Here is a 15,103-nt window from a genome sequence, read left to right as displayed (position 1 = left end):
TGGGTTATACTTTTTAGAGAACTTGACCATGCATGTAGGGTTCCACGGGGAACATGAGCATGAGTGGGACAGGGCAGCTTTGAAAGGAAAAGGAGAGGTGAAATGGTGAACAGCCACACACTTCTCAACATAATTCCCTCCTTGTGACCTCCACAAAACTGCCGTAAATCTACCATTATTAAAGCATGTCTAGCAAGCTTGATTTCTTGTAAAGGCCAAAGAAGAGGCAAAACCTAAATGCCCTAAGTCACAGATGCTCTATTTGGATGCACCTTAGAACATCCCAGGGAGCTTTTAATAAAATGTCTATGCATGAACCCCATCATAGACCAATTAAGTCAGAATCTCTGGGGAAAAACGTATGCCTCAGTGTTTCTGAATAGCTCCTCAGGGTTCCTATTTTTTAGCTAGGGTTACAAACAGTCATTGTAAGTAGTGCAGGAGACTGAGGGAACTGAGAAGAAATATGGTCGAAACTGTCAGGGACCATGGGGAGGGAGGAAGAATCAGTCACGAAGGGATGTTGGAATTCCCACCAAATTTACATACATTTCTGAAGGCAGGAAAACCTTGTCATCTGAGCCATCCAAATTTAAATTTTTACAGGAGGACTATGCTGATTTCCAAGAAAGCTGCAGAGGTCGAGGGGAGATCACAGTTACAGAGGGCCCAGGAAATGTGAGGCTATTAGAGGGCATATCAGAGGCCAAGTGGAGGTTTCCTACCAGGGAGAAAAGTCCCGTGAGTTGCTTGGTTCCTCCTTACCCTCTTTTCAACATCAGCTGAGTTCAAAGCTGAATGAGGGTTCTATTGCTGAATAACAAATTACTACCAATTTAACAGCTCAACATAAATTTATCATCCAGCAGTTCCTGTGGGTTAGGAGTCTGGGCACAGTTTAAGTGGGTCCCCTACTCAGGGTCTCAGAAGGCAGCAGTCAAGGTGGCAGCTGAGGCTGCAGTCTAATTTGAGACTCCAGCTTCTCTTCTTAGCTCACTGGGTAGAGCAGAATCCAGTTCTTGATTAGGTCAGGCCCATCCGGGATAATCTCTTTTGATTATTCTTTTCTTTTCTTTTTTCTTTTTTGACTTAAAACAATAGAAATTTATTGTCTCACATTTCTGGAAGCCAGAAGTCCAAGATCAAGGTGTTGGCATGCTCCCTCTGAGATTCTGGGTAGAATCCTCCCTTGACTCTTCCTAACTTCTGGTGGCAGCTCTTGATCTTTAGCATTTCTTGGCTTGTAGCTGCATCTCTCCAATCTCTGCCTCTGTTGTCACACAGCCTTGTTATCTCTGTGTCTGGGTCTTTTTTCCTCTTATAAAGACACCAGTGGTATTAGATTAGGACCCATGTTACTTCATCTATTACCTCATCTTACTTGTATCTGCAAAGAGCTTATTTCCAAATAACATCATATTCACAGATAGCAGGAGTTAGGACTTCAACATATCTTTTGGGGCCGGGGGAGGAACACAGATAACACACCTGTTGCACACATCCTTTCCTCTCCTTTCTTGCGTCTTGTTTGGATTAATTTCTTTTTTATTGAATTTTATTTTATTTTATTTTTTATACAGCATGTTCTTATTAGTTATCTATTTTATACAAATTAGTGTATATATGTCAATCCCAATCTCCTAATTCATCCCACCACCACTACCCCCCCCCCCACTTTCTCCCCTTTGTGTCCATACATTTGTTCTCTACATCTGTGTCTCTATGTCTGGCTTGAAAACCGGTTCATCTGTACCATTTTTTTCTGGATTCCACATATATGCGTTAATATACGGTATTTGTTTTACGCTTTCTAACTTACTTCACTCTGTATGACAGACTCAAGGTCCATCCACGTGTCTACAAATGAACCAATTTCCTTCCTTCTTATGGCTGAGAAATATTCCTTTGTATATATGTACCACATATTCTTTATCCATTCATCTGTTGATGGGCATTTAGATGGCTTCTATGACCTGGCTATTGTAAATAGTGCTGTAATGAACATTGGGTGCATGTGTCTTTTTGAATTATGATTTCCTCTGGGTATATGCCCAGTAGTGGGATTGCTGGCTCATATGGTAGTTCTATTTTTGGTTTTTTAAGGAACCTCCATACTGTTCTCCATAGTAGATCTATCAGCATACATTCCCACCAACAGTGCAAGAGGGTTCCGTTTTCTCCACACCCTCTCCAGCATTTCTTGTTTGTAGATTTTCTGATGCCCATTCTAACCGGGGTGAGGAGATACCTCATTGTAGTTTTGATTTGCATTTCTCTAATAATTAGTGACGTTGAGCAGCTTTTCATATACCTCTTGGTCATCTGTATGTCTTCTTTGGAGAAATGTCTATTCAGGTCTTCTGCCCATTTTTGGATTGGGTTTTATGTTTTTGTAAATTTTGAGCTGCATGTGCTGTTTATATATTTTTGAGGTTAATCCTTTGTCAGTTCCTTCATTGGCAAATATTTTCTCCGATTCTGAGGGTTGTCTTTTCATCTTGTTTATAGTTTCCTCTGCTGTGCAAAAGCTTTTAAGTTTCATTAGGTGCCATTTGTTTATTTTTGTTTTTATTTCCATTACTTTAGGAGGTGGTTAAAAAAGGTTTGCTGTGATTTATGTCAAAGAGTGTTCTTCTTATGTTTTCCTCTAAGAGTTTGATAGTGTCTGGCCTTACATTTAGGTCCTTAATCCATTTTGAGTTTACTTTTGTGTATGGTGTTAGGGAGTGTTCTAACTTCATTCTTTTACATGTAGCTGTTCAGTTTTACCAGCACCACTTATTGAAGAGACTGTCTTTTCTCCATTGCATAACCTTGCCTCCTTTGTCATAAACTAGTTGACCATAGAAGCATGGGTTTATCTCTGGGCTTTCTATCCTTTTCCATTGATCTATATTTTTGTTTTTGTGCCAGTACCATATTGTCTTGCTTACTGCAGCTTTGTAGTATAGTCTGAAGTCAAGGAGTCTTCTGTGCACCTCCACACAAATGTTAAGATTTTTTGTTCTAGTACTGTAAAAAAAAAAGTCATTGGTAATTTGATTGGGATTGCACTGAATCTGTAAATTACTTCGGGTAGTATAGTCATTTTCACAATATTGATTCTTCCAATCCAAGAACATGGTATATCTCTCCATCTGTTGGTATTATCTTTAATCTCTTTCATCAGTGTCTTATAGTTTCCTGCATACAGGTCTTTTGTCTCCCTAAGTAGGTTTATTCCTAGGTATTTTATTCTTTTTGTTGCAATGGTAAATGGGAGTGTTTCCTTAATTTCTCTTTCAGATTTTTCATCATTAGTGTATAGGAATGCAAGAGATTTCTGTGCATTAATTTTGTATCCTGCAACTTTACCAAATTCATTGATTAGATCTAGCAGTTTTCTGGTAACATCTTTAGGATTCTCTATGTATAGTATCATGTCATCTGCAAACAGTGACAGTTTTACTTCTTCTTTTCCAATTTGGATTCCTTTTATTTGTTTTTCTTCTCTAATTGCCGTGGCTAGGCCTTCCAAAACTATGTTGAATAGTAGTGGCAAGAGCGGACATCCTTGTCTTGTTCCTGAACTTAGAGGAAATGCATTCAATTTTTCACCATTGAGAATAATGTTTGCTGTGGGTTTGTCATATACAGCCATTATTATGTTGAGGTAGTTTCCCTCTATGCCCACTTTCTGGAGCATTTTTGTCATAAATGGTGTTGAATTTTCTCTAAAGCTTTTTCTGTATCTATTGAGATGATCATATGGTTTTTATTCTTTAATTTGTTAATGTGGTGTATCACATTGATTGATTTGTATATATTGAAGAGTCCTTGCATCCCTGGGATAAATCCCATTTGATCATGGTGTATGATCCTTTTAATGTGCTGTTGGATTCTGTTTGCTAGTATTTTGTTGAGAATTTTGGCATCTATATTCATCAGTGATATTGGTCTCTAATTTTCTTTTTTTGTATTATCTTTGTCTGGTTTTGGTATCAGGGTGATGGTGGCCTCATAGAATGAATTTGGGAGTGTTCCTCCCTTTGCAATTTTTTTGAATAGTTTGAGAAGGGTGGGTATTAGCTCTTCTCTAAATGTTTGACAGAATTCACCTGTGAAGCCATTTGGTCCTGGACTTTTGTTTGTTGTAATATTTTAAATCACAGCTTCAATTTCATTACTTGTCATTGGTCTCTTCTTGCTTTCTATTTCTTCTTGGTTCAGGCTTGGAAGGTTATACCTTTGTAAGAATTTTTCCATTTCTTCCAGGTTGTCTATTTTACTGGCATAGAGCTGCTTGTAGTAGACTCTTAGGATGCTTTGTATATCTGCAGTGTCCCCTGTAACTTCTCCTTTTTCATTTCTAATTTTATTGATTTGAGTCCTCTCCCTCTTTTTCTTGATGAGTTTGGCTAAAGGTTTATCAATTTAGTTTATCTTCTGAAAGAATCAGCTTTTAGTTTTATTGATCTTTGCTATTGTTTTCTTTGTTTCTATTTCATTTATTTCTGCTCTGATCATTATGATATCTTTCCTTGTACTAACTTTGGGTTTTGTTTGTTCTTCTTTCTCTAGCTCCTTTAGGTGTAAGGTTAGATTGTTTATTTTAAATTTTTCTTCTTTCTTGAAATAGGATTGTATTGCTATAAACTTCCCTCTTAGAAATGCTTTTGCTGCATCCATAGGTTTTGGGTCATCGTGTTTTCATTGTCATTTCTCTCTAGCTATTTTTTGATTTCCTCTGTGATTTCTTCAGTGATCACTTGGTTATTTAGTAGTGTACTGTTTAGCCTCCATGTGTTTGTGTTTTTTATGTTTTTTCCCCTGTAATTGATTTCTAATCTCATAACTTTGTGGTCGGAAAAGGTGGTTGATATGATTTCAATTCTGTTAAATTTACTGAGGCTTGATTTGTGACCCAAGATGTGATCTATCCTGGAGAATGTTCCATGTGCACTTGCAAAGAAAGTGTAATCTTCTGTTTTCAGATGGAATGTCCTATAACTGTCAATTCAATCTCTCTGGTCTACCGTGTCATTTAAAGCTTGTGTTTCCTTATTAATTTACTGTCTGGATGGTCTGTCCATTGATGTAAGTGAGTTGTTAAAGTCCCCCATATTATTGTGTTACTGTCCATTTCCCCTTTTATAGCTGTTAGTATTTGCCTTATGTATTGTGGTGCTCCTATGTTGGGTGCATATATATTTATACTTGTTATATATTCTTGGATTGATCCCTTGATCATTATGCAGTGTCCTTCCTTGTCTCTTGTAACATTCTTTTTTTTTTTAACATGTATTTTATCTGATATGAGTATTGCTACTCCAGCTTTTTTTTGATTTGCATTTGCATGGAATATCTTTTTCCATCCCCTCACTTTCAGTCTGTATGTGTCCCTAGGTCTGAAGTGGGTCTCTTGTAGACAGCATATATATGTGTCTTGTTTTTGAATCCATTCAACAAGCCTGTGTCTTTTGGTTGGAGCATTTAATCCATTTACATTCAAGGTTATTATTGATATGTATGTTCCTATTACCATTTTCTTAATTGTTTTGTGTTTGTTTTTGTAGATCCTTTTCTTCTGCTGTGTTTCCCACTAAGAGAAGTTCCTTTAACATTTATTGTAGAGCTGGTTTGGTGGTGCTGAATTCTCTCAGCTTTTGCTTGTCTGTAAAGCTTTTGTTTTCTCCATCAAATCTGAATGAGATCCTTGCCAGGTAGAGTAATCTTGGTTGTAGGTTCTTCCTTTTCATCACTTTAAATATATTGTGCCACTCTCTTCTGGCTTGTAGAGTTTCTGCTGAGAAATCTGCTTTTAACCTTATGGGAGTTCCTTTGTATATTATTTGTGGTTTTTCCCTTGTTCATTTTAATAATTTTTCTTTGTCTTTAATTTTTTTCAGTTTGATTACTGTGTTTCTTGCCATGTTTCTCTTTGGGTTTATCCTGCCTGGGACTCTCTGCACTTCCTGAACTTGGGTGACTATTTCCTTTCCCATGATAGGGAAGTTTTTGCCTATAATTTCTTCAAATATTTTCTCAGACCCTTTCTCTCTTCTCCTTTTGGGACCCCTATAATGCAAATGTTGGTTCATTTAATGTTGTCCCAGAGGTCTCTTAGGCTGTCTTCATTTATTTTCATTCTTTTTCTTTATTCTGTTTGACAGCAGTGAATTCCACCATTCTCTCTTCCAGGTCACTTATCTGTTCTTCTGCCTCAGTTATTCTGCTATTGATTCCTTCTAGTTTAATTTTCATTTCAGTTACTGTATTGTTCATCTCTGTTTGTTTGTTCTTAATTCTTCTAGGTGTTTGTTCTTTAATTCTTCCACGGTTTGTTAACCATTTCTTGCATCTTCTTGATCTTTGCCTCCATTCTTTTTCCAAGGTCACTATCGTTATTCTGAATTCTTTTTCTAGAAGGTTGCCTATCTCCATTTCATTTAGTTGTTTTTCTGGGGTTTTATCTTGTTGCTTCATCTGGTACATAGTCCCCTGCTTTTTCATTTTGTCTGTCTTTCTGTGAATGCAGTTTTCATTCCACAGGCTGCAGGATTGTAGTTCTTCTTGCTTCAGCTGTCTCCCCTCTGGTGGATGAGGCTATGTAAGAGGCTTGTGCAACTTCCTGATGGGAGGGATTGGTGGTGAATAGAGCTGGGTGTTGCTCTGGTGGGCAGGGCTCAGTAAAACTTAAATCTGCTTGTCTCCTGATGGGTGGGGCTGTGTTCCCTCCCTGTTGGTTGTTTGTCCTGAGAGGACTCAACACTGGAGGCTACAGTCTCTTTGTTGGAGCTAATGGTGGACTCCAGGAGGGCTCATGTCAAGGAGTACTTCCCAGAACTTCTGCTGCCAGTGTCCTTATCCCTGCAGTGAGCCACAGCCATCCCCTACCTCTTCAGGAGACCCTCGAACACTAGCAGGTAGGTCTGGTTCAGTCTCCTATGTGGTCACTGCTACTTGCCTCTGGCCCTGATGTGCAGACTACTTTGTGTGTGCCCTCCAAGAGTGGAGTCTCTATTTCACTCAGTCCTGTCAAAGTCCTGCAATCAAATCCCACTACGTTTCAAAGTCTGATTCTCTGGGAATTCCCCCTCCCATTGCTGGACCCCCAGGTTTGGAAGCCTGACATGGGACTCAGAACCTTCACTCCAGTGGGTGGAGTCCTGTGGTATAATTGTTCTCCAGTTTGTGAGTCACCCACCCATCGGTTATGGGATTTGATTTTATTGTGATTCTGCCTACCATCTCCTTGTGGTTTCTCCTTTGTCTTTGGATGTGAGGTATTTTTTTTTTTTGATGAGCTCCAGTGTCTTCTTGTTGATGATTGTTCAGCAGTTAGTTGTGATTCCTATGCTGTCGCAAGAGGGAGTGAGCACATGTCCTTCTACTCCACCATCTTGATCCAATCTTTTTCTTTTGATTATTTTAGAAACTTTCATCACATCTGTAAAATTCCTTCATCTTTATCATAAAGCATAACCTAATCATGAGGGTTGGGAGTGTTGTCCCATCATAGTCACAGGTCCCGCCCATACTCAGGTGGAGGTGATTATGCAGGATATGCAATCAGAAAGTGAGAATCTTGGAGTTCATCTTAGAATTCTGTCTGCCACAATAGCTGTGGATATATTCATTTATAGAACAAATATTTTCTGAGCTCCTACTACATGCTAAGCATTATTATGGTATATTTAAAGGCAATAAATACTTTTTAAAATATAGAGCAGAATATGCAGGGTTTGAACTGTTTGGAGTTGGCATGGATGGTTGCTATTGTAAGTGAAGTGGTGAAGTATTGGCTTCATGGTGAAGGTAACATCTCAGGAAAGACTCCTTATAATAACCACAGCTTTTCCTTTATCTATGCCTAGAGGTCTTCAGATGTTTCTCTCAAATTATTTTCCTTCCTCTTTAATCTTTGTTTTTGTAGAAATAGTGAATAAATAAAATTCTACATTGGATTTTATTACATGTAAATTAAGATTCTGAAAACCAAAGTGAGCCAGAAGGCAAAATCATGTAAGCCAAAGGAAACCCCTGATGTTTCAAAGATGCTCAAAATGCAGAAATCTGTTGTCCAAAAACGAATGCAACACTATCACATTATGGTCCCATCAATGAATCAGTATGACCCTGGGCCTGTCCAAAGACCATGGTTCATTGATTGATTCATTCACTCGTATAGCATACTGAGAAGTTGTTATGTGTTAGGCTCTGCACTAAGCATGGAAATTTCAAAGATGAATAAGTTATAGTCTCTGATTTTGAAGAATTTACCCATGATTGGGACAGATGGACTTATGTATAGGTAATTTAAATTATGGCATTGATCAGGAGCATCAATTGTTATTTTGGAGAATGAACAATTTCTGGAAAAGCTATATGAAATGCAGCCTAAGATGACTTTGACATATGCATAGTATGCTACAGACCCGGGTAGAAGTGATGAAGTAATCATCCGCTTAGCCACAAATGGCTCCCAGGGCACAGCAGGGAAGAGGAAATGATAAAACAATGTTGTGACTTGATCAGAGTACACAGGAGGAAAGTGCAGCCAGAACATTAAATATTCATAGCTTCAGTTTATCTAACTGTGAAAAACATAGCAGTACAACATCCTACTGTTGGAAAGCTAGGAAAACAGCAGCCTCCAGCAGCAGTCTCGAGTGTCATCTGCCAAAGGTACTACATGATAACTGTACTGTTGAAGCTCTTCTCTTCTCTGGATCTTAAAGCACCAATCCCTGAAGATTGACATGGCTGATGATGCTGCATCTATGCCCTCTGTATTGGTTAGCTATTTCTGGGGAACAAGCCATCCTAAAATTCAGTGTCTTGACACAACAGCTATTTGTTTAGCTGACCATTCTGCAGACTGTGCTCACTTGGACAGTCTTCTTGTCTAGGCCAGGCTTGGCTGGTAGCAAGTGGGTTTACTCATGGGCTACTAGTAGGTAGGCTGAGGCTGGCTGATATATGATAACTTTCCCTGAGACAGCTAGGATTACTGGGGCCTCTCTATATATAATCTCCCATTCCAGGCTTATTTGAAAGATGGTCAAAGGATTCCAGGAGCAATAAGCAGGAAAGCCCCATTGCACAAGCATAAATGTTACAATTGTTAACATCCCATTGGCCAAAAGTCAGTCACACACAAAATGTAGAGGAGTAGATTCTATTTTTTTATGGGAGGAATGGAACTAAACAACCACGTCCTGGTTATGATTTATTAATTTTATCACCCTAGTGTTATTTTTGACTTCTTTAACTTTTCTTCTTGACATATTGTATAAGTCTATGATATGTTCTTATATAGAGAGAAGGCATTACAATGCATATTTAAGAATGTGTGGAATCAGATATACAGAAATTTGAATACCAGCTCTGCCATTTACCACCTGTGTGATCTTAGTCAAATTCCTTCACCACTCTGAGTTTACTTTCTCATCCATAAAATGGAGATAAAAATTATAACTATTTCATAGGAATATTATGAGAATTAAATGGCATTGCATATAAAGCTCTTAACATAGTATCTGACATATAGGTGCTCAATAACTATTAAAAAAATCATCATCATCACTACCACACCCTTGTTATCACCAATATTCTCTCTATTGTTTCTTCTTCTTCTCTTGCTTCTCCTTCTCCATCATCATCATCATCATTATCACCTTTTCTTTCAAGTGCAATCTTCCCAGAACCCAGAATTTAGAATCAGAAGCTCCTGATTTGATGACTACTATTTACCTATGTAGCTTTATAGAAATTAGTCTTTTTATAAATTAGATTTTATCCATATACAAACTTTATATTGCTAGATATATAATTAAGTTAATTATGTATATACACATTTATTTGTAAAAAAGAAACAATTCATAGATTAAGTGAAAAAGGTGACCAGTAATTAAAAATGAGTTCTCTTCCTATAAATATTGAACCATATTATTTATCTCTTGTTCTAATAATGGCTGTGTAACAAATAACCACAAGACCTCAGTGGTATACATGAATAAACATGTGTTATTTCTCATGAGCCTATGCATTAACAGGGCATTTGCATGCAGGTCTAGACTGATCTCAACTGGACTCTCATGAACCTGTGGTCAGATGATGTGTTAGCGGGAGGCTGACTAGTCTAGGTCGGCTTCATTTGGGACATCCAATCTCTCCTGCTTCATATTGTCTCTCATCCTCCAACAGCTTTATCCAGATTGTTCTTATACCACAGCAGGAGTCCGAGAGAGATAGATGAGAACAAGGCCACTTGAAACCTGGACTCAGAAATGGCACAATTTTATTTGTGTTGCATTGCATTGACTAAAGCAAGGCACATGGCTGGGCCATATTCAAGGAGTAGGAAAATAGTTTCTCTCTCTTACTAGGAGCTGATGCAAAGTTATATGATGTAAAGTGTGGATTTGCAGAGTGGATAGAGAATAGGGGCCCCTTGTGTAGTCAATCTATTATAGCACCCAAAATATGGAAACTATCTCACTTGTGTTTCTTCTACACATAACCTTAGCTGAGTGCCTAAAGCAGAGAGGAACTTATTCTTTTTGCTGTATTAATGACATTGATGGCTTTGGTGCTATTTAGTCAATTTCCTACGTAATAGCTCATTGATCTGGGTTAATGCAGAAGTGACATTTCACCTCACTGTTAAGAGCTTAGCACAATCCCCTGGCATGCTTATTTTATTTTTCCAAAGATATGAAACATATGAAAGATTAAAAATCCATGCCAAAAAGTGATTTATTTGGCATTCTTTTTGAGCATTCTGTGGGCAGAAAAGTTTACAAAGCACATTACACTGGACACAGGAGTAAAGCTCTATAGTGCTAGCCCCACAAAGCTGTCAGTTTGAAGGTGAAGGGGTATGGATTCTGTCCAGCTAGGAAGTGGTCTTCCTCATTCACTAGATGTGACCATTACCTTACCCAAAAAGCTTCAAAAGCCACTCTCTTTAGCCTTCCCTTTGCCTGACTTTTCCCTACCTGACTTTTCCCTACCTCACACACTAGCCCTTGTGAGATTTAATAATATAGATTAAGTGATAATTTCACACAAAAGTAAACCTCCATAAAGTTTCCAAAGTCATTCTTAGACATCAGATATGGGTCATCCTTATCAACAAATGGGGTGCATACAAGCAAGGAGATTCTTATCTGTGTGAATTGGTAGAAACATAGAACTAACTAATATCAACATTGTGGATTAAGTTAATATAGAAACCTCCTCCCATCCCTTGGAGGATATGGTCTATGGAAGCTAGGAGGGAGAAACATTTCCTTGAGAAATTGTGTATTAACTAAAGGAATCTAGATTTTAGAGGAGAGAATAAAGAAAACATTCCATGTTTTACTAGAAAACATACTTCACGTTGTACTCATCCACTAATCCTGTCTGTTGAAAAAAATATCCACCAACCAATGGATACTATCAGGTATTGTGAGGTCTGTGGGCATTTTTCTTGGGAACCACCTATTCTTATAGTTACCTCTCTCTCCATCCATGGCCACTTGGTTCCCATTGGCAGAGTACTGAAGAGCTTTGAGCTCAAGAAGGCATTCACTATGGGATTTCTGTGGGGACATTTCATTTTCTCCTAATTCAAAAAAAAAATAAAGAAAAAAGTAATCATGTTAATGATAGTTTAGGAAGTAGAGACACACAAAAAATCCAACTTTCCTTCAGACAATGATGATTAATTTATTTGCTTCAGTAGTTTTATATACATATACATCCTCATTCTTTCACTCCATAAGGCTATGGAGATCCTATCTTAGAAGGTTCCAGCTTAGCTGTGGGATTGCTCTAGGACCTGATGACCTCAGGGGACACAATCCCCTGTTTGGTCTGAGTCAAAGGCCTTCCAAGTGGAAAGGTCCCTGAGTGAGAAGTTCTTGCTTGGGACCAGCGTTGGAATGGGTCATGTGGGGGAAGCTTGAAGGATACAAAACCCAGTGCTCTCTAAGCCATCAGACTTTTAGTCAATAAGTTGATTTTACAGACTGTGGCTATTGCAGATCCCTTGCTTCCATAGTCTGCCTTATGCTTTGAATTATTCCAACATCATTTTTACTGAGGCTAGAGGGTAGCAAAGACAAGCAGAGACCTTCCACACCTGTCATGACAGAACATGTGAGTGAACATATGAATCAATGCTTAAACCAATGGATCAATGTTTGAACAAATAGAGGAAACAAAAAGAGTTAATTAACTGCTTTCTGCCAATTTATTAAAAATTCTGGTATGAAAGAGTCTTGATGGGGAAAAGGGGGCTAGAATGATTATATATAAAATAAAAACAATTATATATAAACAGGGTTACAATAAGACTATCTGGAGACTTTAACTTCCAATTCCGTGATTTATCCTGAGATAAATGAGAATTTGATGTATATAATTTCTGGTGATTTCACGGAGCTACTAAATGTTATCTCAATTTTCCTATGAAGTGAAAACATTTACTCACCAGGAAATACCATTCCGAATTTTTTTTAATAGTAATTGAGTCAACAACTATTTACTGAGTACCTTTGTACTAGGCACTGTGCTGGGAGCTGGGAATACAGACATAGTCCCTGGCCTCTTGGAATTGAGAGTCTCATAGAAGATGCATTGAACAAGCATTCAAATTACCATAATTTCTATTTTAAAAAACTCTGTAAGTTGCTATGAACAAAAAACAGGCAGATCCAAATTATCCTCAGGGAATCAGGGAAAGTTTCCATGAAGAACTGTTGTTTCCTATGAGGCACAAGGAGTAAGCAGTTAGGTGAAACAGGAGACCATGTTCCCTGCAGAGGAAGGAACGTGTGCCAACAATTAGAGTCAGGGCATAGTCAAAGGATTAAAAGCAAGTTGGCTGGAGCAAAGAGAAGCTAGGAGGCCAGCATAGAAGCCAATTATACAGAGATGAGTAGGCGACCATAAGCCATATTAAGGTGTTATTTATAGTTAGTATTGCTATTATTAAAGTTTTTAAATCTTTCTTTCATTGTTTATAAGTAAACAGGTTCTCAAGGGAGTTTTTTTTAATGCTCTTTCTAACACCTTTAGGTATGTTGGTCTGTCCTCAGATGCACCTCTTTTTCTGTTCCACCTCTCCGTGTGGCACTACATATGGGACTCTTGACAGCACTGCCTTCTCCTCCTTTGTGAGTATCTTGAGAGCTGGATCCTGGGAAACCTCAGCCTACACTCAATTTGTCGTCTCTTTTGGCAGCTTTCAATCCCTATGACTACTTTTTCCCCTAAGCTATTTGAATTCATTGTGAATGTAAAATTTCATGAGACACTATATGTGTTTCACTCGTACACAAACATTCAGAATTGATGGCATTCTATTAAAAAGCAAAGGAAAACTGAACTGACTTAAACAGACCTCTCTGGTTGGTCTGCACTATTCATTCCTGGTAAATGCAAAACGTGTGTTATTCCAGATGGCCATGCTCACTTCTCCCTGGGTAAGGTATCCATGGATGAAACTAGTCAGATGACTGACTTCCCTGACAGTTTTCATTTTATGAGGCATTTAGTTGGCTTATTATTATTATTTCTGATGCTGCTAGGTTCTAGTCTCTAGTATTTGATGAAGAGCATCATGTAGTAGAAACAACTTGGGCTTAGAAACCTTGGGTTCAAATTCTGGTGCTGGCTTTAGAAACCTTGGGTTCAAGTTCTTGTTGCTGCTTTGTGATCTTTCTATGCTGCAGTGTCCAGATATACTAGATGGTTGCAATGGTTCCTTACAGCCCTAAAATAATTGCTATTCTATAATACTACTCATTGGCTCATGCAGATTTATCATCTTCTATATTGAAGATTCTGTGGTGGCTTTTAAATGGTCTAACATGCTTTTTGATGAATAATGATGACCAGTTTAATGTCTACATTTCAAGTTGCCTAACAGCTGTCAGCATGAAATGTTCATCTCTGTGAGGATTGATTAAAAGTTGTATGTCTAAAGAATGTGCACTTCAGTGCTATGGAATAGGAGAGAGTAGGAACATTGCTTTTCTCTCCAGCTTGAATCAAATTTGCCTATTTTTTATTAAGGTGTGAAAGATGGATGCCAGTCAATTAATTTACCTCAGATGTTGGAGCCCAGCTTGTACCAGCATATGTACTCCACTTGGAAAATACAAGATTTTTTAGAAAATAATATACCAATTAGAAGGAAAAAGAGAAGTAAGGCAAGAAATTTCTCTTTTGCCTTCATAGCATCCAAGTGAATGTTCAGCCAAACTATAAACATTTTTACCACAGAACTATTGTGTGTGTGTGGTTTTTTTTACTTCAAAATGTTACTTTATTGTCATGACAATTCCACAAGGCGAGGTCCTCCTCCAGTCACAAACTAACCAACTTTGCTTAAAGGAACATATTTGATCAGCCTCTTTTTAAAGCTGAATTTCCTAGAAAGTAGCTACCAAATTCTTAGAAAGTGGCATTTGACATTGGCCAAATAATGTAGTAATGCACTAAAAAATATGTACTGAAAATAAAATTTGTCGAGTTCCGGGTAAGATGGCGGAAGAGTAAGATGCGGAGATCACCTTCCTCCCCACGGATACACCAGAAATACAGCTACACGTGGAACAACTCCTACAGAACACCTACTGAACGCTGGCAGAAGACCCCAGACCTCCCAAAAGGCAAGAAACTCCCCACATACCTGGGTAGGGCAAAGCGGAGAGATTCCCGCACAGAGGATCGGTGCCGAGCGGCACTCACCAGCCCGAGAGTCTTGTCTGCTCGCCCCGGCGGCGCTGGAAGCTGAGGCTCGGGCTTCGGTCAGAGCGCAGGGAGAGGACTGGGGCTGGCGGCGAGAACTCAGCCTGAAGGGGGCTAATGTGCCACAGCTAGCCGGCAGGGAGTCCGGGAAAACTCTGGAGCTGCCGAAGAGGCAAGAGACTTTTTCTTCCCTCTTGGTTTCCTGGTGCGCGAGGAGAGGGGATTAAGAGCGCTGCTTAAAGGGGCTCCACAGACGGGCGCGAGTCACGACTGAAAGCGCGGAGCCCGGTGACGGGCGCGGGACGCTGGGGCTGCTGCTGCCGCCGCCAAGAAGCTTGTGTGCGAGCGCAGGTCACTGTCCACACCGCCCTTCCGG

At 38.9% G+C, this 15,103-nt stretch overlaps 1 long non-coding RNA gene across 1 annotated transcript; it reads left to right on the top strand.

Moving 5' to 3' along the window:
* Positions 1 to 6,743: 6,743 nt before the first annotated feature.
* Positions 6,744 to 14,261, top strand: LOC309807805. Its single transcript, XR_014294674.1, has 3 exons — positions 6,744 to 6,905; positions 13,051 to 13,148; positions 14,050 to 14,261. It is a non-coding gene; the product is annotated as an uncharacterized lncRNA (long non-coding RNA).
* Positions 14,262 to 15,103: the final 842 nt, after the last annotated feature.

This window comes from Mesoplodon mirus (assembly GCF_964341445.2).
Source record: "Mesoplodon mirus genome assembly, chromosome: 7".
Taxonomy (NCBI): domain Eukaryota; kingdom Metazoa; phylum Chordata; class Mammalia; order Artiodactyla; family Ziphiidae; genus Mesoplodon; species Mesoplodon mirus.
The sequence above is the reverse complement of the archived record's forward strand: the minus strand, read 5'-3'. Positions and strand labels throughout refer to the sequence as shown.